Consider the following 26265-nt stretch of genomic DNA (forward strand, 5'->3'; position numbering starts at 1 on the left):
GTACACAAAAAGCATGAACGGAAGAAAAAAATGCAAACCCCAAAAATTGCATCAACCTGGTGAAAGTCATATTCAGATTACCAATTACGCGAAACCTACTGTTTACATCGGTAAACCTACTGGTTTACATCGGCGTTGTACCCAATAATTTCAAGAAGGTGACCCGGGTAGACGGTAATAACAAAATTAATAATATTTCAAAAACAGATCCTGTTAAAATAATAAAAAGTGTTATTATTTTATTCTGAACTTCAATTTCAAGAAGAAAAAATAATAACAGTTTCTGATAAAATAACAAGATTTGGTATTGAAGTGATAATATACTGAAAATGTTTAATAACACGCTAATAAGAGGAAATGTTATACATTTCAAAAACTCTCCTAATAACAAGATTTGTTATTCATTTGGTATTCTGACTTCGAAATAAAATTACCATAAATCACACAACTTGAAAAGTTTTTAAGTGTTCATAACACAATCTGTTATTATTTTTTCTTTTGTTTAATATGTTTAGATCTATGGTATAATTTTGTCCAATTTCGTCGGGGTCATTATTTTGGCCATGAAATGGGGTCCTTAACATTCCAACGTCCAAGGCTCCAACAAAGTTGGAACGGTAACTTCAACTCAATGGTTCTCGGGCATAACTCAACCAATCAAGATGATTCTTCTTTCCAGTGATTTGTAAGGATGTCTAGATAATTCTAGAACTTTGCAGAACTTATTTTACTCAAATCTGTATTTTTTGCGATAAAAAACATCGTTCCAACTTTTTTTTCGCGTGTAAAAAAAAATTCGCCAAAAATTCCGCGGAGCCAGTCGTTTTAAAAAAAGTGGAACGATGTTTTCGGTCGCAGAAATTACAGATTTGTTCAAATCAAGTTCTGCAAAATTCTAGGATCATCTAGACATTCTTACAAATCACTGGAAACAAGAATCGTCCCGATTGGTTGAGTTATGCCCGAGAACCAGCGAGTTGAAGTTACCGTTCCACCTTTTTTGGGAGGCTTGGGCGTCCGGGTAAGTTGGACATGCGTTGGGCGTTCCAGTGTTACGCTATCATAATTCTAAAAAGTTGAAAATTTGAAAGTTGTTTTTTTTTTATTATTTGATATACCCCCTAAGGGACTTAACTAAAATTGGCTAGAACTATGGAATAATTTTGACCAGTTTAATCGTGGTCATTTATTTGACCATGAAATGGGTTCCTTAAGCTCAAATTAATCCGATAAAATTAACTTTTGAAAGAAGTTTTTTTTTAAGTTTGTTATATTCTCTAAGTAATTTTAACAGTGTGCGAGCTGGTGTAGTGTCGCGCTCCGGCCGGTCCGTCGATTTTATCGCGAAAATCGTTGTCAGCCGTGGGTCGGAGTGAAAAAAGTGTGCGGCAGAAAAAAATCAACAAAAAGTTTTAAAAAATTTAAAACAATTTGTTTTGTGCTAAAGTGGAGTGAATTAAATCAACCAGATCGTACGTACCCCCTCTCCGCCATCCGTTTTTGGGCGGCTGTACCCCAGGTTAGGGGCGGCCCAAAACAATAGGGGTTTCGACGCCTTCTACCCGTGAGCGGCTGTTCCCAGGTTAGGGCGGCTCCTATAGAAGCGAGTGAACCCCCCTTCGAGCGTCTGTTCCCAGGTTAGGGGCGGCTCAAGGAAACCGGTGTCCTGCTCCATCGTCGAGGTAAGCGTCTGTTCTCCAGGTTAGGGCGGCTTACAGCAGATAGAGTTAGGACCCCCCGAGCGTCTGTTCCCAGGTTAGGGGCGGCTCGGAACAGCGTCTGTTCCCAGGTTAGGGGCGGCTGACTAACAGTCCCAGTGCCAGGGTGGGACTTTAAACAGTCCTGGTACGACGGTCCTCCGGCGAGACAGGGGGTTGGTGATGGCTACACGCACCCGCCGTAAAACAGTAGTGCAGAGAGCTCCAGATGCGAGCCGATCCAATCGCCGACCCGATTTTCGGGGATCCAGGGATTGGAAACTCGGGACGTGGAACTGCAGGTCTCTCAACTTCGATGGGAGCGACCGCATTCTTTCCAACGAATTGCGGGTCCGCGGTCTCGAAGTCGTGGCGCTGCAGGAGGTGTGCTGGACGGGGAAGGACCACCGGGTGTACGGTGACTACACTATGTATTGGAGCGGCGGCAATACACACGAGCTGGGGACAGCTTTTATAGTGTTGGGCGAAATGTCGAAGCGCGTGATTGGTTGGTGGCCAGTCAACGACAGAATGTGCCGGTTGAGAATCAAGGGCCGATTCTTCAACCTGAGCATCATCAACGTGCACAGCCCGCACATGGGAAGCGACGCCGATGACAAGGACGCTTTCTACGAGCTTCTTGACCGCGAGTACAGGAAGTGTCCAAAACACGACGTCAAGATTGTCATCGGCGACTTAAACGCTCAAGTCGGCCAGGAGGAGGAGTTTAGACCGGTTATTGGGAGGTTCAGCGCCCACCAGCAGACGAACGAGAACGGCCTACGACTCATCGATTTCGCTACCTCCCGAAACATGGCCATACGTAGTACCTTCTTCCAGCACACCTCCCTATACAAGTACACCTGGAGATCACCAAACGACACGGAGACGCAAATCGACCATGTTCTCATCGATGGTCGGCACTTCTCGGACATAATCGACGTCAGAACCTACCGTGGCGCGGACATCGACTCGGACCACTACCTGGTGGTGGCTAAGCTGCGCCAACGCCTGTCTGAGGTCAACAAGATCCGGTACCGTCGCCCGCAGCGGTATAATCTGGAGCGGCTCAAGGACCATGAGGTCGCTACCCAGTACGCGCGGGAACTCGAAGCTGCGTTGCCTGACGAGGGTGAGCTTGCCGAAGCCCCTCTGGAGGCCTGCTGGAGCCATATGGAAGCAGCCATCAACGCAGCGGCATCGAGCGCCATCGGGTACGTGGACCGAGTTCGACGGAACGGCTGGTTCGACGAGGAATGTCAGGCGATTTGGGACGAGAAGAAAGCAGCGCGGGACAAGTGGCTGCTGCACAACACCCGTGGGAACAAGGAGTCGTACAAACAGTTGCGAAGACAGCAAACCCATCTCTTTCGGGACAAGAAGCGCCGCCTGGAAGAGTTGGAGTGCCAGGACATGGAACAGCTGTATCGCTCCAACGAAACGCGTAAGTTCTACAAGAAACTTAGTCAATCCCGGAAAGGCTTCATGCCGCGGGCCGAAATGTGCCGGGATAAGGACGGAGGCATCTTGACGGACGAGCGCGAGGTGATCGAAAGGTGGAAGCAGCACTTCGACGAGCACCTGAACGGCCCAGAGGCGGAGTACCAGGGCGACGGGGAAACGACGTCAGCGGTATGGTGGACGGCGGGGACGAGCCAGCACCCACGATGAGGGAAGTTAAGGATGCCATCAAGAAGCTGAAGAACAACAAAGCAGCGGGTAAGGATGGTATCGGTGCTGAACTCATCAAGATGGGCCCGGACAAGCTGGCGGCCTGCCTACACCGGCTGATAGTCAAGGTCTGGGACACAGAACAGCTACCGGAGGAGTGGAAAGAGGGAGTAATATGCCCGATCTACAAGAAGGGGGACAAGTTGGAATGTGAGAACTATCGAGCCATCACTATTCTCAACGCGGCCTACAAAGTGCTGTCTCAGATCATCTTCTGTCGTCTGTCGGAGCGAGCAAAGGATTTCGTTGGGACGTACCAAGCCGGTTTTGTGGAGGGGAAATCGACGACGGACCAAATCTTTTTGCTACGCCAAATCCTCCAAAAGTGTCGCGAGTACCAGATCCCGACGCACCACCTATTCATCGATTTCAAAGCCGCGTACGACTCGGTCGATCGCGATGAGCTATGGAAGATCATGTACGAGAACGGCTTTCCCGGGAAGCTGATCAGACTGGTGAAATCAACGATGGATGGTGCACGGTGCAGCGTGAAGATTTCGGGAGCGATGTCCGACCCGATCGAATCGCGCAAGGGACTGCGACAAGGCGACGGTATCTCCGGCCTCTGTTTCAACATTGGGCTTGAAGGTGTCATGAGGCGAGCGGGCTTCAACATGCGGGGCACGATTATCAACCGGTCCAGCCAGTTCATCTGCTATGCCGACGACATGGACATTGTCGGCAGGACGTTCGAGGAGGTGGCTAAGCGGTACACCGAATTGAAGCGGGAAGCGGATAAGGTTGGATTGAAGGTGAATGTTGCGAAGACGAAGTATCTGCTGGCAGGAGGAACCGAGTCCCTTAGGGCTCGCATAGGACCGAGCGTGACGATCGACGGCGACGAGTTCGAGGTCGTGGAGGAGTTTGTGTACCTCGGATCATTGGTAACGTCGGACAACAACTGCAGCAGAGAAATTCGGAGGCGCATCATCACCGGTAGTCGTGCCTACTACGGACTCCACAAGACCCTACGGTCTGGTCATCTTTCCCGGCGTACAAAGTGCACCATGTACGAAACGCTGATAAGACCGGTCGTTCTCTACGGGCACGAGACGTGGACGATGCTCGAGGAGGACTTGCAAGCGCTTGAAGTTTTCGAACGGCGAGTGCTTAGGACGATCTTTGGCGGCGTGCGTGAGAACACTGTATGGAGGAGAAGGATGAACCACGAGCTGGCGCAACTCTACGGCAAGCCAAGTATTCGGAAGGTCGCCAAGGCTGGCCGGATCAGGTGGGCCGGACACGTCGCGAGAATGCCGGACGCGCTGGATGCGCGCCAACCGAACCAGACTATCAATCCGGTGAAGTTGGTGTTCAATTCGGAGCCGGTTGGAACGCGGCGGAGGGGGGCGCAACGAGCAAGGTGGTTGAACCAAGTGGAGGAAGATCTGGAAAGTGTGGGAGTTCCGCAGCGGAATTGGAGAGAAGCAGCCCAGGACCGAGTTAGATGGCAACGCATCTGGAGACAGCTCATGACCCGGAGGTTGTACGAGCAGTAAAAGTAAAGTAAGTAAGTATATTCTCTAAGGAAATTAATTTATTTATTGAGAATTTTTGAAATGTGAATATCAAAAACTGTTATTATTTTCAGAGAGCGAGGAAGTCGGAGCTGATGTTGAAGTTCGACTTGGAGTGAGACCTCGGTGATGGCATCGGATTCAGCTAATTTTCAGCAACTTTCACTTGGAGTCGGAATCGGTGAAGTCGGGTATTTTTGGAGAGCTGAAGACTTCGTTGACGTCATAACCTGCATCCAGAGTTGGAGTTGTCAAAGTATGGATTCAAAGTCGTTTGAAGGAACCCGATTCTGCAGCCCGGACCAGTACAGAAGAGTTATGGCAACTGCAGGTTTTATTTTTTTTTGCAAATGCAAAACAATAACTTTTTTTTGTTATGGAAACTTGGTAATCTGGATGCGACTCTCACCAGAATGTTGTTATTTTTGGGGTGTGCATTTTTTTTTCTTCCATACATGATTTTTGTGTACACGTTTTCTCATGCAATATTACATGCTTTTGCTCACAAAGCTAATGTGCATGCTTTTGCATGCGATTTTACCATCGGATTTTTCGCTGTTTATACTCAGTCCTTGACCACAAATCCGCTGCCCATTTATCGAAATCTAGTGAGGGATGGGCGGTACGACTCTATTTAACTTTTTAACATTAAACAAAAAGTTTTTTCAATAACTTGCAGCCTGAAATGGTGTTATTTGGAATGGATGCAACCGGGTATGCAAATCTGACCAATAACCAGGTTTAAACAGTTTGATTTATGCATTGAAAATCATGCAGATCAATTGTAGCACGTTTTAACATATCTCCGCGTGTACTCCATCATGATGCGTTGCGTTGTAATATCTACCATCCTTGCACAGACAGATAAATCACAGTGTGTACAAGCTGTAAACATCACACCATGGCCCAGACAAGAGGCGTTACGTTATACCCCATCCGTCTTTATTGCGATTTTAATTCGATCCTGCACACTACCAAGAGCAGTCTCAATCGCTCGTTAGCTCCCATCCGAAGGGATGACACTTTTCTTTTCTGCTTCCAATCTTTCTTTCTTTCTTTTTTTCCATCGCCCTGTCGGGTTGAGATTATTTTACGCTCGCAATGGCACAATCTCTCGTACCACATTGTAGGAGAGTGCTGATCCGTTTATTGTCCTGCGGCTAAAGGGTGAAAATGTGAATTGCTTTAATTCCGGAAAATTGAATTCACCTCTGTTCCGGGCAAATTTCAATGGCCACAGGCGGCCCGGATGTACAGGATTTGCCTAACGAATTTATTTCCGCTTTACGCGGAGATTTTCCGGTTTACTGGCGCCACCATTCGCTGATTGATGTTCGCGTCCATTCATTTGTTGGTTTACACTTTTTTCTCTCTGTTTATGCTCCTTCCAGCAGAGTCTGGTGTTTAATTTACATGGGTAATCATATTCCTGTACTAGCAATGCAAATTTGCTTACATCAGAATATTTCCATTTCACGCTTGTTTATGCGGAGCAACTACTTTGTAGTTATTGGATTTTTTAGATTATTGTTAAGGCTACCAACTCTTCACGGATTGTTAACAGGCATGAATTTGTAAACGGATTTTTTTCGCATAATATGGATTTGTACGAAATTTTAACAACTTTATAAATTTGGGTAATTCTCCGCCAACTCACACAGCAGTTGCCCCGACCCCTCTTCGATTTGCGAGAAACTTTTGTCCCTGATCATGAATCCGAGGTTCGTTTTTTGATATCCCGTGACGGAGGGGCCGACCCCTTAAGGTTTTGAGCATGCGAAAATAGAGGTGTTTTTCAATAATTTGCAGCCTGAAACGGTGATGAGATAGAAATTTGGTGTCAAAGGGACTTTTATGTAAAATTAGACGCCCGATTTGATGGCGTTCTCAGAATTCCGAAAAAACGTATTTATCATCAAAAAAACGTTACTTAATCCACCTCAAGGTGGTTGGTGCCTTCCTCGCATTCATGTTGTATTTTAGGTGGTATTTACAAATTAATTTAAGAGTTTTTTTTTAATTTTTTTTCATTTATTTTTTTTAATTATTGATTTTACTTGAACAGCAATTTTCAATTTTTTTACCAACTCTTCAAAATAAAGGTGAAAAGTCTCATGAGTTATATATTTCAGTAAAAAGTTCGTGTAAATCTTTGTCGAGACAAAATGATGCAGCAACATAATTAATACAGATTTTTCCAGAAGAGACGCAGACACTGCTTAAGCGATGTGGCAACCGGGCGATACGCATGCAAGGGGGTGTGGCTGCCAATCCCCCGCGTGGTCAAAAAGTCAAAAAAGCAAAAAGACCCGGCCTTTGAGGTTATGCAAAAATCACCCTTTTTGTAGCTACAAAAAAACTTTTTCTTGGCATAACTTTGAAAGTACTTCACTAAACAGAATAAAATTTAATAGGGTCTTAGGGGACCCCAAAACGAACAGAATAAGGTGGATCCGGACAAAATCGGTTCAGCCAGTTCTGAGATAATCGTGTGGAAAAAAAATCATGTCTACACACATCCCCACAGACATTTGTTCAGAATTTGATTCTGAGTCGATAGGTATACGTGAAGGTATATCTAGGAGTCGTATTCAAGAAGTTCATTTTTCGAGTGATTTTATAGCCTTGCCTCAGTGAGGTGAGGAAGGCAAAACACTAAAAACGTTTTAAAAACTCTGCCATTTTTCGTTGCTCAACTGTAAAAAAAATGGAATATGTCATTTTATGGGAAATTTAATGTACTTTTCGAATCTACGTTGACCCAGAAGGGTAATTTTTCATTTAAAAAAAAATCATTTTCAAATTTCGGGTTTTTTGTAGGGTTATTTTTCAGTGTAGCAATATTCTACAAAGCTGTAGAGCAGACAATTACAACAATGCGGATAACTAAACATTAGGGGTTTGGTTGCAAACATGACGAGTTATCGCGATTTTACGAAAAAAAAGTTTTGAAATTACTATGGGAAATTTTGAATTTTCATTCATTTGCTCCTACAGGCCTGGGGAAAACATGTAGAAACTTCTAGGATGGCCAGAAATGAGCGGAATCGTCTGGAGAACAACTTTTCCTAAGAGACCAGGTCGATTCGTTCAACCCCCATCGAGCTCAACGGCAATACATCCGGGGTTTTCGAAACCAACGGTTTTCTCGAGAAAAGCATCATATTTTCCTTAGCATGCTATGAATCCTTGATGAACACCGCGACGCCGCATGTCAAACAGCTACCACGTGGACTAGCATCGCCTATAAAAAAATACTTTTTATTACTTTTTGAACCATAGAATTATCATTCATTCTAAGTGTAAATATAGGTATTCGGTGCCCTCTCCTCGTGCCCATACCTTCACACTTAGGAGACCCGGGAGGCGGAGTCTTGTCGCAAAAAGAACGATACACGCCTGTGGATCCGTTGACGAAACCGCAAAGTTTAAGAGGGCCACATTATAAGGTGTTACATCAATTCCGTTTTTTTATTATCATTCATGGTGATCAGGATACTATTCAGCTGTATTCTGAACCTCCAAATAAGAAAAAAAACTGTTATGGTGCAAATTTTACAATCACGTGGTAGCTGTTTTACACGTGGCGTCGCGCTGTTCATCAAGCATTCATAGCATGCTAAGGAAAATTTGATGCTTTTCTGGGGAAAACCGTTGGTTCCGAAAACCCCGGATGTATTGCCGTTGAGCTCGATGGGGGTTGAACGAATCGACCTGGTCTCTTAGGGAAAGTTGTTCTCCAGACGATTCCGCTCATTTCTGGCCATCCTAGAAGTTTCTACATGTTTTCCCCAGGCCTGTAGGAGCGAATGAACGAAAATTCAAAATTTCCCATAGTAATTTCCATGTAAACTTGAACCCGCTTGAGACAAGCCACTTTTCAACCAAATGAGCTGAAATTTGGCGTGAGAGTCTCTATGGGTATGCCCTACAAGGGGAACCACACCAGAACTTGATCTGAGAACTTTTCAAAATCCGTACCCACCCTAATATATATGTATTGGTGAAAACTGCAGATCGCTGACATGTTTACACGAGGGCCACAATGAGCTATGGGCTTTCTGCAAAAACTGTTTTAAAATTTTACATTTTCTGCAGCAAATCCTCTGTTGCATATTATGATATATAGTATTTTAAACTCCATACGACCTTTTTAAATGTTATTTTTTCAAAATTTCAATAGTGCGGTTTGGTTCAGCAACATATTATAAGAAATTTTTTAGTCGTATGTAAGAGCGACGAACCGCCCGAATTCTTGATACACACATTTGAGAAAAAGCATTCGGCCCTGTCTAAATATTTTTGAAAGATCCAAAGTGCACGGGCTACCAACTCTGACTCTGACTCCGAATCCGACTCCAACTCCAGCTTTTAACAAATTGTTGACTCCGACTCCAGCTATTCGAGTTTTGACGAGTCTGACTCCGAATCCAGGTCCCCAAAAAGACCCGACTCTACCGACTCCGACTCTGACTCCACAGCTCTGTCGTCGAGATTTTCAATGATCGAGAATTTCAATTCGTATTTATTGCCATCACTTCACACCCTATCAACCTATAATTTCCCTGTTTTTTTTTTTTTTTTTTCAGTACCTTAAAGCAGACTAAGTTAATAAATACGATTTGGTTTGCCTCAATTCAAAATTTGCTGCAAACTCGTGCGGTTTTTCGAACTGCACCGTTGACCGGAGAAATATCTAATTTAGCGTTCAAAAGTTGACGCTCTTACTCTGTCCAGCGGAACAAATTAGATGTAAATTGACTTGAAAAGTTTTATTTTCCACCACCCGCCAGAACCACCTTTCGACGGCATTTTTAAAGGGATGCGGGGAGGGAGCGGGGTATAAATTTCAAAGTTCTTCAAAGTTTGCGCGCAAGTTTCAACAAAGTTAAGGTTGTTTTTATTATGGTAAATTGCTGGTAATTTAAAGCTCAGAATGCAAAGCAAATTGCAATTAGTAATCGAAGGTATGGGTTTCCTTATTTGATCTATTGCAGCCATTAAAGTAAAGTGTTTATCACGAATCACTTCAACCTTAACCGGTACGACCAATTTACCTCAAGGGAACTGGAAAGTTTCTGCGTTACGACCGAGAAACTTTGACAGCTGTAGACAGCAAGTTAAGAAGCCGAAAGCTAATTTATCTTGGTTCATTGATTTCGAAGGAACTGTGCTGGCCCCTCGTCGTCGTTCAAAGTTGAGGGGTTGCTGTATGGTCGATGTAATAGAATTATTTTCGCCGCGCTATTTTCGTTCCCCGCAACTCATTGTTGAACCTGATATAAGATAATTTCATTCATGCTTTTGATGGGACATTTCTTGGAAACACTTTTTCCGAAAAAGGAGAGAAGGTTTTCGACTTAATGTTTCATTTTATTTGAGTGTTAGATTCCTATTAAACTTTCAGTTGAATATATTTCTCCCAAATTCAATTCAATTTCAAATTTCCTCCTAAATGATTTATTTATTTGTTCGTCCCAAGAAACAGTGCAATTTGACAGTCTACGAAAAAGGATACGATTTTTTCTCTCGGAAAAGCAAAAAAAACATTTTTCACATTTTTGGCCTGACCCTCCGAACTGAACCGATAGTCCAAAAATTCCAATTTCCAACTTACTGATGGGAAAGTCATTATCCCACCCTGGGAAAAAGGGCACGTCAATAAAAAAAAAGCAATGATCCACAACTCAGCACCACCATGGAGTGACGTTTATCAATGCTTTATTTATGAGCAATTTCAGGCGTTGATGCCGGGCTTGTTGATTTTCAGCTTGTTTACCGTTTCTGGCCCATTTCGGGGAAATTTTCCCTCGACTCCGTGAGCACGTGAGAGTGTCCGTATGTCTGCGTGTCAATGAAGGATTTCAAACTTTAGGATTTCCGGGTAGGAAGATGAGTTCCTACCTGAGCGACCTTTCATCGTACCACGTGGTTTGGAAAAAGAGATGTCCCCTAGTTTGGGAGGGAAATATTCTAATCGAGGGAAATTGTTTCATGCTAATTAGGCTTCTCCATCAAAACAAGCCTCCCAGCACGGTGGGCGATTTGGTTTTGTAATTTAAAGGCTCAGGGATTTCGTGCATAATCGTTGAATAGAAAAAAATATTTTCACTTAATATGATTACCGTTTTGGGACTCCTGCGAAACTTTGTTGACTATTTTATGAAGAAAGAAAACAAAACTTAAAGAGTTCAACAAAAAAAATCCGTGTATCTATTTTTCTGAATAGTTCTCATCAATACCTACAACTTTACCGAAGACGACCAGAAAATTCCTTCAAAAGGTACAGATTTTCTAATATGTATATGATTGCGCCTCTCCCATTTTGCGCCCCCCGAATTGCGTTCAAACCCCAAAATAACGCTCTAATTGGCGCAAATCGGAGGAGCGTTATTGCGGGGGTTTGGCGTAAAATGGGGTTTTCTTTTTAAATGTACTTTATTTACATATAAATTAAACATTTGTATAAGGAGGTTTATATGGGTATATTAACCATCGGTATAGCTTCAGGTAACTTCAGTGAACCACGATGGATAATGTGAGGTACGTTGGATTGTTATAGGTCGTCCTGGAACTCCACGAAGTCATGAACTAGGTATCTACCAGATCAACGGAGGTTTGTATGGATGAATTTATCATCGGTATAGCTTCAGGTAACTTCAGTGAACCATGATGGATACCCTGCGCCATGTTGAATTGTTCTAGGTTATCCAGGAACTCCCTTAAGTCATGGCCTGGTTTAAATAGACACCCAGGCCATGACTTCCTGAATTGCTGGAAAATCCTAAACATTCCAACAAGCTGCAGAGTATACATCGTTGTACACTAAAGTTACCTTAAGCTATACCGATGGTAATACACCCATGTAGACCCCCGTCGATCAGGTAGATCAGCAGGTCATCACTTCCAGGAGTTCGTGGAGGAACCATAACAATTCAACGAACTCCAGAGCATCCATCGTGGTTCACTGAATCTACCTGAAGCTATACCGATGGTTAATACACCCATATAGACCCCGTTGATCAGGTAAATCATCAGGTCATGACTCCCTGGAGTTCCTGGAGGACCCATAACAATCCAACGTAACCCAGAATATCCATCGTGGTTCACTAAAGTTACCCGAAGCTATACCGATGGTTAATATACCCATATAGACCCCCGTTGATCAGGTAGATCACCAGGTCATAACTTCCGGGAGTTCCTGGAGGACCCATAAAGATCCAACATGGCGAAGGGTATCCATCGTGGTTCACTGGAGCTTCCTGAAGCTATACCGATGGTTAGTTCACCCATATAGACCCCCGTTGATCAAGTAGGTATCTAGGGCATGACTTCCGGGAGTTCTTGGATACCCAAATTTGTGGATGGTCCCTTACCCGTGTTTTGTGGATGACCCCTTATATAAATATTTCATTTACCGTAAACCGGGGTGACTTTGATAGGATTTCAATTTGTTTTTAGAATATTTTCCAACAGGTAAGGTTTTTCTCAAGATTATTATTTTTAAAACAAGTACTGGGGTAGGCCACACAAAGTCCATGCCCTATTTTGGAAAAAAGTTTTTTCAATAGTGTTTAGAAAAATAGTTACGTTAAAAATTCTTGGTTTTGATTCCGGGGTGACTTTGATAGTCATAGTTTTTCTTGTTAAAATCATATTTAAGATGTTCAAACTTTATTTGTACGTTAAATGTACCATCACTAAAGTAGTTGATATAGTTTGTAAGAAAAAAATCAATGTTTATAATAAGTTAACTAAGTTTATAAGCTTTTTAACAAAATACATATAAATTTTAGGTAAAATTGTTAAAAAGTCGGAATTTTGCCTGAAATTTGTTAAAAATAATTTTGTTTATAAAATTATCGATTTATATTGCATTTTAAACTGAATTCGAAGCACGAATCACAAGTTTTCACATTTTACATGAAATTTGTTCAACTGAATTTGCCTATAAATTTGGAGATTTTTTTTAATTGTGTTTCAAAACACATATTATTTATTATTTACAAACTTATTTAACCTTCTCCTAGTGGAAAATTGTCCAAAGAATCCGAAAATGCATTCCGTTTTCCGATTAAAAATCATGTTCATTGAGAAAATCATGACACTTTGAGAAGTTTAAAATAATGACTTTCATCCACATTTTCTTAACTATAGTTAACTAACTTTATAAACTTTTCAAAAAATTATGAAAAGTTCTTCATGAGGCACTTTGAACACTTCTCTACCACGGTCAGTATGTTTCTGAACCATTCCTTACGTATTTTAATTGTACTCTTCATTTTGCGGAAAAATCGCAAACCTATCAAAGTCACCCCGGCTATCAAAGTCACCCCGTTTTACGGTATATGTAAATGAAGTACATTAAAAAAGAAAACCTCATTTTACGCCAAAACCCCGCAATAACGCTCCCCCGATTTGCGTTCAAACCCTGAAATAACGCTACCCCCGTTTGCGCTCCAACCCCGAAATAACGCTCCCCCGAATTGCGCTCTCCCCCGGTGTGCGCCCTCTCAAAAAGAGCGCACATGGGGGATTTACTGTACCATTTTTGTATGGACAACTGAGCAAACCTCTACGGTCTTTTTTCTCTAATTTTAATTTTTGTATTTTTTAATCAGGCTAACACTTTTCGGTATGCCCAAAGAAGCCATTTTGCACCATTAGTTTGTCCATATAATTTTCCATACACATTTCATCAACATCAATTTTCTTGTTTTTAAACCTTTGCATGGCAATATCTCAGCAACTAAGGGTCGTATCAACAAAGTTCAAAAAAGCAAATCTTTATATTCTCAGCTCTTCAAAAATATTTTTTTTAAATGGGCAAACATGAGCACTAATTATACAAAATTAAAAACTGCGACTATTTTCAAAAAAGTCACCTAAAATTGGATTTAACTTGAAAACGGTGCACTTTATCAAAATTTCACTAAAGTACTATTTGATTGCAAATTTAATTGTACATCGAAAAATGAAGTTGAAAAATTTTTGCGACCTACTTTTAGATTTTTTGAAAAAATCTGTTTTGATTCTAAAATTCATAACTCGCTCAAAGATTTTTTGCACAACCTGGAAATTTCTTTTAAGGTTGGCATTTGATATCCTCTAAAACATAAAAAAATAAAAACAGTGTTTTTTTTTGCAAATCAAGTTTTAGTGACAAAAAGTTAAATCAAAAATCATCAAAAAAAATTTTACCGTGTATCTTTTATTTTCAGTGTAGTCCATATCCATACCTACAACTTGCCGAAGACACCAAATCGATCAAAAAATTCCTTCAAAAGATACAGATTTTTGAATTGTCATATATCATTTTTGTATGGCGAGCTGCCAAATTTGTATGGAAAATTATATGGACAAACTAATGATGCAAAATGGCTTTTTTTTGTTGGCAAACCGAGGCACCAAAAAAGTTTCAGCCGGATAAAAAATACAAAAATTAAAATTAAAAAAAAGATCGATTTCGTAGAGAACTGCTCTTGAGCCAAATAAACAAACACATGTAAAATCAATGTGGATTTTTGGTAAAAGTGTTCACTTGTATGAAATTCAATGTTTGATCCAAATTTGTATTTATTTTTGAAGAGACACATTAACAAAACAAGTAAATATCAAAAATTTCTTGATGTCAGAACAATATTTGAAACATTAATAAACGTATGCAACATTACGAAATTAAAATAATTTAGCCACTTTAAAATTAAGTTTAACCTCAAATTGAATTGTGAGGCGTTGGTTTAAACGTTCACATACAAAACCCAAAAAAAAAATTTTTTTTGACCGATTTTCAATATTATGACCGCTAATGAATGGTAAGGATATCAGACCAAGTATTCATAGAACAAATTATTTGAGATTGGACAGTATGTACTCATCCATCTTAAGTTGTAACAATTTAAAGATCAGCGGTAATTAATCTTACTTGTTTGTTTTATGACCAAAAGTCATTTTTTGACAACTTTTCTCATTACTGCACATTCTTAAAAATAACCAAAGACATACCGGAGATCCAGTTATCCAAGGACCAAGGACATACCGGAGATCCAGTTATCCATTATCGATGGGTTTTTTGTTTTGCTGATATTTTGATATGCTCCGCATACTCAAATTTATTCGATATCAAATAAAAATTTATAAATCAAAGTATAATGTTTACAATTTCAATAGAATTCTACTGTACCACAATCTCGCTGTGACCCCAGCTGGGCAGTACCATTTCAGCAAAAATACATCCCACGTGCCACTTGTACCCCCAGCATGGCGGGTCCACGTGTAAGGTATCCTTCGTAGCCCGTAGCAAAGGGCCACCCCCCCTCAAACGGAACTGAATGACAAGAAACGTGCCCGCGCCCAACCTCGTTATCATTTCCCCACCCACTCGTTGAATAACTAATGATGGGAGAAAACGTTGAAGTTATTCCTTCTGATGAGCTGAGCGGGGCAAACGGGGCTGGCAAATTAATATCGAATAAACACAGTGACGCCTGGCGTTGTAACTTGAGCTAATTGAATATTGGGAGGAACTTTTTGCCGAAGCATTAATCGTAACCGACGATCAGAAGGGTTGGAACATTGAAGATGACGACGCGTCGAAAATAAACGTGTATTGGTAGAGGTAGTCTATCTGCTTTGAGTGTATTTGTGTGCGCTCTTTCACTATCTTGAGTAACTGAGTAGAATTCGACGCTGTTGTGCAATCTTGTCGCGTGTCGCTTTTTGACGTTCCGAGAAAAACAAAAAAATAAGAGCACCCCGAGCAGACGGAAATAACTTGAGAAGGTCAGTTTTTGATATTGTGAGAAGATCAAAATCCGTTATTGGGATGATCGGATTAGTTGTTAAAATAACAAATTTCCATAACAAAGATTTGTTCGAAAAATAACTCAAATTGTTATTGCTCTGTTATTGCAATAACGTACTAATAACATAGAAACCAGAACAATAGAATAACGAGGTTAGTTATTCTGAGCGATGATGGGGAGCACCCAAATAACAAAAACTGTTATTTATATGGATTGATTGCATAACAAAAAGTGTTATTATTTTTGATAAACTAAAACCCCCATTCCTGGTCCTTTTTGAAGGGTGCGTGGGAAGGGGAGGGGGGGGGGGTTTAGCATATACTGGGATTAATCGTTCAATGGAGAAGCGTTATTTGGGAGTTTTAGCGTAAATCGGGAGGTGAAAGACGGAGGACCGTATACAGTAGTTGTTCGTCTGTCGTCTGTCTGCTTTTTAACTGGGATACGGCCCAGTTATCGAGCGCCCAGTTAAAAAGCAGCCCAGTTAAACAACGCCCAGTTACCGAACAACTACTGTACTAAGAGAGCATAAACGGGTTTTTTAGTGAACTTCTTTTGACAGCCCAAACTGATAAGACTTACCGGACATTTTGAATGAATTAATCTTAACTTTGGAGTTAACCTCAAACATCTTACTTTTATTCCAATTAGAACTGCTCTTTTCGTTGTTGTTGATCGTAGTTGAGTTTCTACCTAAAATGTAAAAAAATATCACAAAGTGTCTAATACTTTTAAGGATAAAAAATCAAACACTTATCTGAGACTGATCGTGCAGGTGATATTTATCTCCACAGTAAAAATTACTGATGATAAATGGAACTTGGTGTAGACAATCCTCTTGATGATCACCTTTCTGAAAAAATAAATAGAACATTTGAATTTTCATAAATATTTTTTAGCAAGCCAGTTATATACAAATAGTTTAAAAACAAATAGCAATACCATGTAATTCATAGAATTTTTGGTCATGGTCTGTGAAAAGATAAAATATTTAACAGCTATCGAAGTTAACTATAAATTCGATCAATTCTAGAGCAAACATTTTGACAAATTGATTTATTTTTCTAATTGTCATGTTTTAGGTAACTTTTTTTTATTATCAAAAACATATTGTTAAAAAATTCCTACCATTCAACATCGAGATATTAGTTAACTTTCGGGAAGTCGCGTGTTTTCGCCTTTCTTACAAGTGCCCTTACAAACTGTGTACAAAGTACACGTACGCGACCTCCGGTGGGTTAAATAGTAGATTTTGTCTCGGAATGTCAGCTGTCACAATATCCCGCTTTTGTAGTGTTGGTCAAGAATGTGCAATTATATTCAAATTAAAAATACCTGCATATTCCCATTTCAACAAGTTGAAAAAAACTTTATTACTCGATTAATAAAATAAGTAATAATCTATAGAAAAAAGTGATAATTTCACTAAAATTTTTATTTATTCTGGAATACTTTGGCAATCAATAATCATCGCAAAATTCAACTAACATGTTCACAGTTGTGTTACGGTACTTAAAGTCAGGTGATTCATCTTAAAAGAAAAAATAATGTTGAAAATAATAGTTGAATATGTTAAGTAAATGGGGAAGGAACGTTCAACTTAAATGTCTGTCGCTCATTTTAAATGATAAAAATGATGAAGAAAATATGGGTGACGAGAAGAAGGAAGAGGAAAAGAAGAAGAAGAAAAAAGTAAGATAAGGAGAATTAGGAAAAGGAGAAACCCAGTAGGAAGTGGTGGAGGAGCTCATCATCTTCAAACCGCATCCAAAGCATTTTTAAATATTAATGTATGGTGGCTAAACCCTCCCCTTACGCTTAAATTTACAAAAAAAAAAACTTATCTAATTGACCTCACCTGCTGTTGCTGAAGCCCTCCTTGCAAAGCAACATCAATTTTCCTACGGTTGTCCCCTTCCTGGCCATGTGAAACAAGTTCATAGTAGACGACGGCCTCGGGATAAGGAAGCGCACATCTTGACCTTCATGAGGATCCGCAGTTAGTACTTGTAGACTGCTGCCGTCCATCGTGTCCCGATATCCCCGATTTCCTTACAGAAACCGAGAGATTTCACCAGATCTGAAAAAAAGATTCCCGTTAAGGCGGGTTTGTTTACAAGGACAATAACATCAACTGGCATACCTTTTCGAATTACGTTTCGATCACATCTCGTCGCAAATTGTCTCCAGTTCGTTCCCCTTTCGCTGCACGGAGCGTCAGCTGGGAATCTGCAAAGCCCAGGCAGGTTAATCCTCGTCAATCCTTCTAGATTCTCCGCACTTTTTGCTCGCTCCATAAAAACTTTTCCACAAATAGCACCGACCTCTCCGAAACACACAATCACCAACTCTCAAAAAGCCGCACCGCTTTTTACTGTGTCCGGGGAATAGTTTTCGATGGGACATCCCCGAAACTCATCGTAATCCGAGGATTCACTCGCGAACCGGTCCAGAAAAACAAACGCGATTGGCAGCGCGCAGCACAAAACAATAAACAAACGCAAAGCTCAGCCTGCATTGACGTTTCTCGCGCACTGTTGGAGAGGGGCGTTCACAAACAACGTTCGAACAAAATTTGCAGTAAAGTTTTAATATTTTGAAATTGATTAATTATTTAACTCGATTGATTAATAGTAATCATGACATTTGACGCAGTAAAAAATAAAAATAAAAACAAAACAAACAATGTGCAATATGTTAGGCAAAACAATGAAAAAGGGCTAATGCCAATGTGTAACCAAACTATCTTGCTCGTTAGTAATGTAAACACAAACTGAAGTGAACAGCTTGTTTACAGGTCAAAATTGACAATGTTTTGCTAGATTTTAAAATAAAGTTATTTACGTGTATTGTGTACGTACGTTTCTCAATATATAATTTTTAATAATTAATTATTATCCTTATGTTTACGCAAAAGTGGGTAAACTAGTAACTGTTTTTTTCTTCTAAATCTAGCAGACTGTAATTCCAGAGTTTTTTTTGAAAAGGACCAATAAACTATTGTCTTTCATATGTTTATAGGACCTTATCAAAAAAAAAACTCTAGAATTGATCTGTATACCTAATCCTAAAATATCTTTAAGAGCGAGTCCACGAACAGGGCATACCCCTTTGTATGGGACGTCGTTTGGACCTCACCAATCTGCCTGAAATTTTCAGGGGTTGTTTGTACATATAAAACTAGCATCTGGCCAAAATATGAGCTCTCTAGGTCAACGGGAAGTGGGGCAAATCGGGACACAAAGTTTGAAGGTTCAAAAACGTCAAAAATCGTAAAAAGGCTGTAACTTGGGCAAAATTCAATTTAATTTAAAAACTCAAAATGCATCTGAAAGGGCTTAAAAAATGCAACAAAATGCAGGATAGAACACCCCGATTGGTTAAATCTAAAGGGAGTTATTGACATTTTAGTGAAAAAATAGCACAATTTTCAAACTCAAATAAAAAAGTGTTCCATCCAGATATCAACTCGGTTCGACCTGCAGCTTGTAGGGGACATCTGGGACAACCATTTGAGACTGAGAACGCTTTGGGTAAGGCAGTTTAACATATTAAATAGATACTTTTACTTTTAGTGAATTTTTTGGATGTAAATTTTTGCTCGGGGACCCTTAGATCCTATTTTCTGATGATAATTTTATCATATTCGTGTTCCTGAGACAATTTCACAATAGAAACATGCATAAAAATGTTTATTTTCATCCATTTTAACCCTTTAAAAATGAAAGTTAAAAAAATTGAGATGCTGCTTTTTTCTGGTGTCATCTAGTATCCTTGGAAACGAACTTGAATTTCAATAAATGTGAATCGAAGATTTTTTTTAACTTTCATTTTTTAAAGGGTTAAAATGGATGAAAACAAACATTTTTATGCATGTTTCTATTGTGAAATTGTCTCAGGAATACGAATATGATAAAATTATCATCAGAAAATGGGATCTAAGGGGTCCCCCGAGCAAAAATTTACAACCAAAAAGTTCACTAAAAGTAAAAGTGTCTATTTAATATGTTAAACTGCCTTACCCAAAGCGTTCTCAGTCTCAGATGGTAGTCCCAGATGTCCCCTACAAGCTGCAGGTCGAACCGAGTTGATATCTGGATGGAACACTTTTTTATTTGAGTTTGAAAATTGTGCTATTTTTTCACTAAAATGTCAATAACTCCCTTTAGATTTAACCAATTGGGGTGTTCTATCCTGCATTTTGTTGCATTTTTTAAGCCCTTTCAGATGCATTTTGAATTTTTAAATTAAATTGAATTTTGCCCAAGTTACAGCCTTTTTACGATTTTTGACGTTTTTGAACCTTCAAACTTTGTGTCCCGATTTGCCCCACTTCCCGTTGACCTAGAGAGCTCATATTTTGGCCAGATGCTAGTTTTATATGTACAAACAACCCCTGAAAATTTCAGGCAGATTGGTGAGGTCGATGCGAGATGGGTATGCTTTGCTCGTGGACTCGCTCTTAAGAAAGTTTCAACTCATCCCTTTTGCCGGCCCTGTTTTGAAAATAAATATCTGTCAAATTTTGAAAACAGTTAAGCCGACGACGCTGACCTGGGAAAACGGGGAAAAATTAACTTTTTGCGGCTTTCGGCCTGCACCGGGCCACGTCCGGCCGGGAATCGTTCGTGTGGTCAAGGCCGCCCGCCCGTCCTTTTACCGGTGGCCAACCTACGTCAGCGGTGAGCCACTGGTCATCTCGACGGCAGACACCATCACGGTAAATAAATTGCCGCGTTGTGAAATAGCTGAAGTTCTTCGCCTCCCGAGGCGGAACGAGTGTGTGATAGGCATCGGAAGATTATCTACGGCGGAGAGGCCGCCGGGTTTCCGTGATTGGCCATTATAGAGAACGAGAACTTTGGGGACGCCGAAGATAGTACGGCCCCGCATCTGGGACATGTCGGAAAATACGACGAAACCGATCCAGCTGGTTCTGCTGCATTTGATCCAGAAGGGTGCGACTGAGGAACCGCGACGGAACACTGCTGGCCACCGGATCATATGACAGAGGCAAGCACCCTTGGCCAGCTCAAGGGACCGATTTTTGCACCCAAGTGCAACAAATGGGGCAACTACATTCTGTTCACGGGTGTGGACAAAACGAACTTCTCTGCAACGCGGTCACCGGCCACGCAGTAGTTTAGCTCCCATTCGGCGCCGGGTTTACCAGCTGCAGCACAGATCAGTGCATTCACAAGGACACGCCGATCAAGTCGTTCCAGGGACACACGGTTTGTGCCAAGAGTGGAACATGCCCGAGTGCCAAACCAACACTTAATTTTGATTTAACTTTTTAGATCGAAGTCAACGCCATCTAGTAGGATCGGCATCAAAATCGTGGTTGCGTGCAAACATCCGGCGTGGGGGCAACTGAACGGCTGCAGCAGTTTCCCAAATCAAAAGCTGTACCTTCCGGTGGGCTCGCCGGTGTAGCTTGCTGCGAAGGGATCAAACGAGGGAGAAACTGCCGTAGCTCAGGAAAAAATCTGGCAGAGTGGCAGCAGTAGAACCCGAGATGAAGAGTCCAACGGAGCCAAAGGCAGTACAAGAAAGAGGAAGAAGAAGCAAATAGAGTAGTAAAGAAAATTAACAAGATTTCTAGAGATTTGTTTAAACTCAAACTATGGGTTTTCTAAGACACACACATTGAATTGATATTATACATTGTAATATCAAACAAATGGGCTTTTAATTTGTGCTTGAAGAAGAACTAGAGTCTTTTTTTTGTAAAATTACATAAATAAATCACATTCATTCAAAAACCATTCCATCTTTATTGCATTTGGCCGTATTCCAATGAAATACGAGAGTCGTGATCTCTTTTCAGTCCACTTGCACTGTGCAGTAGTTAACATTTACATTTGAAAACCAAAAACATGACTGAGCCGTTTCTAGGAAAAGATTTCTGGTTGTGGGACAGCAATTATTGTAAAAATAAAGGTTCGCAAGAGTGGAAAAGTCAAAACAATTCGGCCGTTGCAAACATTTTTCAAAGTTTATGTCGCCTCCTTCAAAATCGGCTTGATAAATTAGGGGGGCGAAAGATTTTAGTGGAAAATAGTGCAGTTTACTGAACACGGTTTCAAAATTTCCTACGTTGATAATCATATTTTGCATGTTAAACTTGTTTAAAAAATAATTAGATTTTTTGTAAAATCCCCATGTACCTACTACAGGACTGCAAAATAAATTATTGGCGAAAAACATTTCATTAATACTAAGATTTTTTTTAAACTAATAATTGCAAAAACACTGGACTAATAGAAAATGTTTTTGAAACAGTTTTTGCATTAAAATGTACAAACCATGGTTTCTAATTTTATTTTTTATATGTTTTGCCCTTCCCTTGATTTTGGTGAGAGTCGAGTGACTTGAACTTAAAAAAATATTTGCAGCTGCCTAAGGAAATAAAATGGCATTTAAAAAAAATCGACTAAGTTCATGAACATCATAAAAATTACGAAATATGATTTTGATTAAAACTAACAACTGAAGAATATATTTTGATACTTCCCAAATTTTATATTCTCAATTTAACAGATTATGTAATTATTTTGAAACAAAAAACTAAATGTTTTATTTTTTTTTGTTACGGTTCTGTTACGACCTTCTGCTCGGGCGGGTTTGAAAAACATAACTTAAAATCTTATTTTCGTCTTATTCATCATTCCCAATAGAATATCAAACCAATAACAGTTCCTGTTATTATACAATAAAATGGAAAAACATAACTTAAACTGTTATTATCATCTTATTTCACATTTCCAATGGAATATCAAACCAATAACGATTCATGTTATTATACAATGAAATGGAAAAACATAACTTAAACTGTTATTATTATCTTATTCCACATTTTCAATTTAATATCATTCCAATAACATTGTTTGTTAAAATAACAGAAATTGTTATTATTATTTCTTCAAAAATTTATTTGCAAGAATATTCAATAACAGTTTACGTTATTTTAACAAAATCTGTTATTGAAAAGACATGAATTTTGTTATTACCGTCTGCCCGGGACGCAATGTAAACAATGTTATCAATTTTCAGGGTGTGTCTAGATAGCACGACTTTGCACGACAAGATTGAAACTTCATTAAATGGCGTTAGTGACACAACTTGACCCAGAAAGCACGTGCGACAAGTTAGCACGACAGCGATGGATAGCAGACGAACAATTCAACTGAATTACACCTTCAAATTTCCATAAACGAGAAATGTGTTCAGTTTTTTTAGTGATTTTCCTCGAGCAGCGTCACGCTTGCTGCCAGATTCAATCCAGTTCTGTTCCAGGTTTCAACGGATAGAACACACACTCGGCGGCCAGGATCCGTTACAGTGGAAATGCTTTTAATGCTTGACGTTTCACCGCAGTTTTTTTTTTTCATTCCACTCAGAACCAGTTATTTTCCATCAAGGGGTGCCCGTCTTGGGCTGATGGAGTCATACCACTTATGATGGATTTATGCAGAAGGATTCGGTTGAATATCCAAGTCATGCAATGCTTGTACGAAAGTACAGTTATTTCAATGCTTGTTAAAGCTAATATGTAACTGGGTTCGGTGGTGTAGTTGTCACCGTGATTCCCTCTCACCCCAATTGGCCAGGGTTCCATCCCAATCGGCACCGGTAGCATTTTTCGAGATGAGATTTTTTTGATCGCGCCTTCCATCGGATAGGAAACTAAATGTCAGACCATGACAGGGATGGAATAATCGCAAACAAATCATTTTCGCTTGCGAGCTTTCTTCAACCGTGAAAGAGAGGGGAGGCAAATCACGCAAAAGAAAATCGCTCCGGAACATCTCCAACGAAATCAATCTGTTGATGATTTTTTTGTGAATTTCCTTGTCAGCACCACTTAAAATTATTTATTTCGCTTTGTTTACAAACATTGTCCTTTTACAAAAAGTGACAGTTCATTTTTCGACGCGTGAATTTACACTTGCAAGTGTAGTAGTGAAAAAGATATTCCGCCGAATAATCAAGATGATGATTTTTTTAGATTCCTTTTACGTGAGCTTTCGTGAGCCAGAGAGGAAAACCATGTTCCCTTGATGAACGTTCAAAAATTGTCTTTTGATGATGATTCTTCCATCGCTGTGGCCATGATGAATCGTATTTTTCATCGAAAAAGAAACAATAATAGTTTCAAAAAATTCCGTTACGTTTCGTTAAAAAAAAATCCATTAGATTGTGCTTACTTGCGGGACGTCCGGAACAAGAAAACGAACAAATATCAAGACGGCGTACGAAGACACCACTGGGAGGACTATACAATAAAGTAAACACGGCGACTTTCTTGATCCCGATGAGACAACCAGTATCAACGGGTGTCGTAACGCAACAGAACTTTATTCACATTAATTACAATCAAAACATAAACAAATCCACAAGACGTCACTTGTCACATTTGACGCTAGATCTTCTGCGTAATTCCTCAAGATAATACTTTATGAAAATCTTGATCAATTTTTTACCGAAATTGTATGAGCTAGTTTTGCAAAATGACCTCATTAAGATAATACTCACTATGTTTCACTTGAATCAAGAAGGCAAAAATAATAATTGTTCTAAATGCTCTATTTCGAAATGTGTAAATTCCTTCCAACTTGGCACTATTCTAAATTAATCTGATCCCATTTTCTCGTATACCAGGAAACTAAAACCCACTGATGCATTAAACTCAACCCAAAATGTTGCAAAATTCGGAAGCTTCGTTCCTAATTACATTACACCCACCATGACTCTGGACCATGCAGGTCGAAAGCCTTAGCTGGACCCTTCATTTTGGTCGAAAAAAAATAACAAAATTTCGCAAACCAGCCATAAAGTGAAGAAAAGCAAAAGGTTTCGTTTGCTGAAATTTTCTGCAAAAAAAAGGATACAAAAAATCAAACAACCATTCACTCATCCGTGCGCGGCAATCAAGCTAATCGAGTCTACCAGACCAGACCGCACACTCAGCAAATGTAAAATCCAATTTTGTTGTTTACTTTCATCAAATTCACCACACCCCAAATTCATCCCTTACCCGTCTGGAATGGACGTGTATCGGTTTCGAGTGTTTACATAATAAGGAAACAAATTTTGGCGGGACTTTGAACAGGGTATGCAAGCAGAGAAGTATTACGTAGTTAATTTGATGTTCTAAAAATTATTATTATAGATTTTGCCAGGATTTTGCGATGAACGCGAATTAACGGGTTATTTCTTAATACGGAATGTAAATAATCCACCTTTTCATGAATCTACCCTAAGTAAATATTAATCCTACCCAAACAATCCCCAAATAACAATCTATTTTCGTACTTCACTCAGAACTTTTTTCAAATAGGTTGACCTTTTTAAGCATTTTGATTTTGAACAATCCAGGTTTTTAAGCGAAGATGGCGTTCGAATAGTGAACATTCAAAATGTCAAAAGCACGCAGTAGCACCAACATTAGAAATCAAATGTGGCTGTCATGCCATGGCACACTTTTTTCGGAATATTGGTACCACTGCGTGATTTTGACATTTCGGACGTTCACCATCCGAACGCCATCTTCGCTTAAAAACCTGGATAAAAGCTATTTTATCGTCGCTGTCGTGCTTACTTGTCGCACTTGCATTTTGGGCCAAATTGAGTTAGGAACGCCAACTTTTGACCTTCACAAATCCCCAAAATCCCCCAAAAAGATTTTCAATAAAAACGAAAAAATAACCGTGCATTGTTGTCTATTTTTATTTGACAAAAGTTTCAATCTTGTCGTGCTATCTTGACACACTGGCCAAAGGGATTTTAGGCCAGAATGCATTTGACACACGTATATGCCCGACTACCGTAAACAGTTGTAATTATAACTCGGGACTTTGGCAATCAAAGTCCTCCAAATTGCACAGAACGATCAGCCAAACAAAACGTGTTTGTTATTGTTTACATTGCGTGCTTTTGGTTTTGTTTATTCAAGGTAAAACATTAAAACGCGTTTTTCTCGGAGCGTCGAAATGGTTAATTTCACAAAATTTGTTATTTATTCGTGTAACTGTCAAACGCGTGTAGATAAGCTGTGAAAAAAAATTAATATCGCTGATGTGAGTTTCTGGTCATCTAAATTAATCGTAACATTGTTGATTGATGGATTCACAAACATATTTAGGTCTGCGTGTGAAAATTTGGCGGAAAAGCCTTTATCAAAAATCTACCAAAAAGAAGATGGAAACCCGTGTTGATCGATGCAAACATTTATTGAACCCAAAAGGCCAAACATCCCACTTTTATCTTGCGCCCACACTTAAATCCAATCTCGATACATAGCGAAACAGGTCAGTGTCACCGTGCCAGGGTATTTTTTTTTTAGTTTCTTCCTTTTCGCCCAAATTGACTTGATTGATTCTGACAACAGATGTCAAGCTTTGGACAAGGGTGCCCTCGAAGGGATTTACTGCAAACAAGGTCACGTAATTGGGGTGGCCCACCTTGTTTCGTTGAAAAAAAGAGCAATTTAAACTCAAAACGGAAACAAAA

At 39.9% G+C, this 26265-nt stretch overlaps 1 protein-coding gene and 1 long non-coding RNA gene across 4 annotated transcripts in view; both read left to right on the forward strand.

Annotated features, from left to right (window-relative positions):
• Positions 1–26265, forward strand: part of LOC6048466 (neuropeptides capa receptor) — a 164698-nt gene that overhangs the window by 101214 nt on the left and 37219 nt on the right. The window lies entirely within an intron of this gene.
• LOC6050496 lies at positions 20285–21425 on the forward strand. The gene is made up of 2 exons (XR_005278253.1): positions 20285–20984; positions 21051–21425. It is a non-coding gene; the product is annotated as an uncharacterized LOC6050496 (long non-coding RNA).

This window comes from Culex quinquefasciatus, chromosome 3, assembly GCF_015732765.1.
Source record: "Culex quinquefasciatus strain JHB chromosome 3, VPISU_Cqui_1.0_pri_paternal, whole genome shotgun sequence".
NCBI lineage: Eukaryota > Metazoa > Arthropoda > Insecta > Diptera > Culicidae > Culex > Culex quinquefasciatus.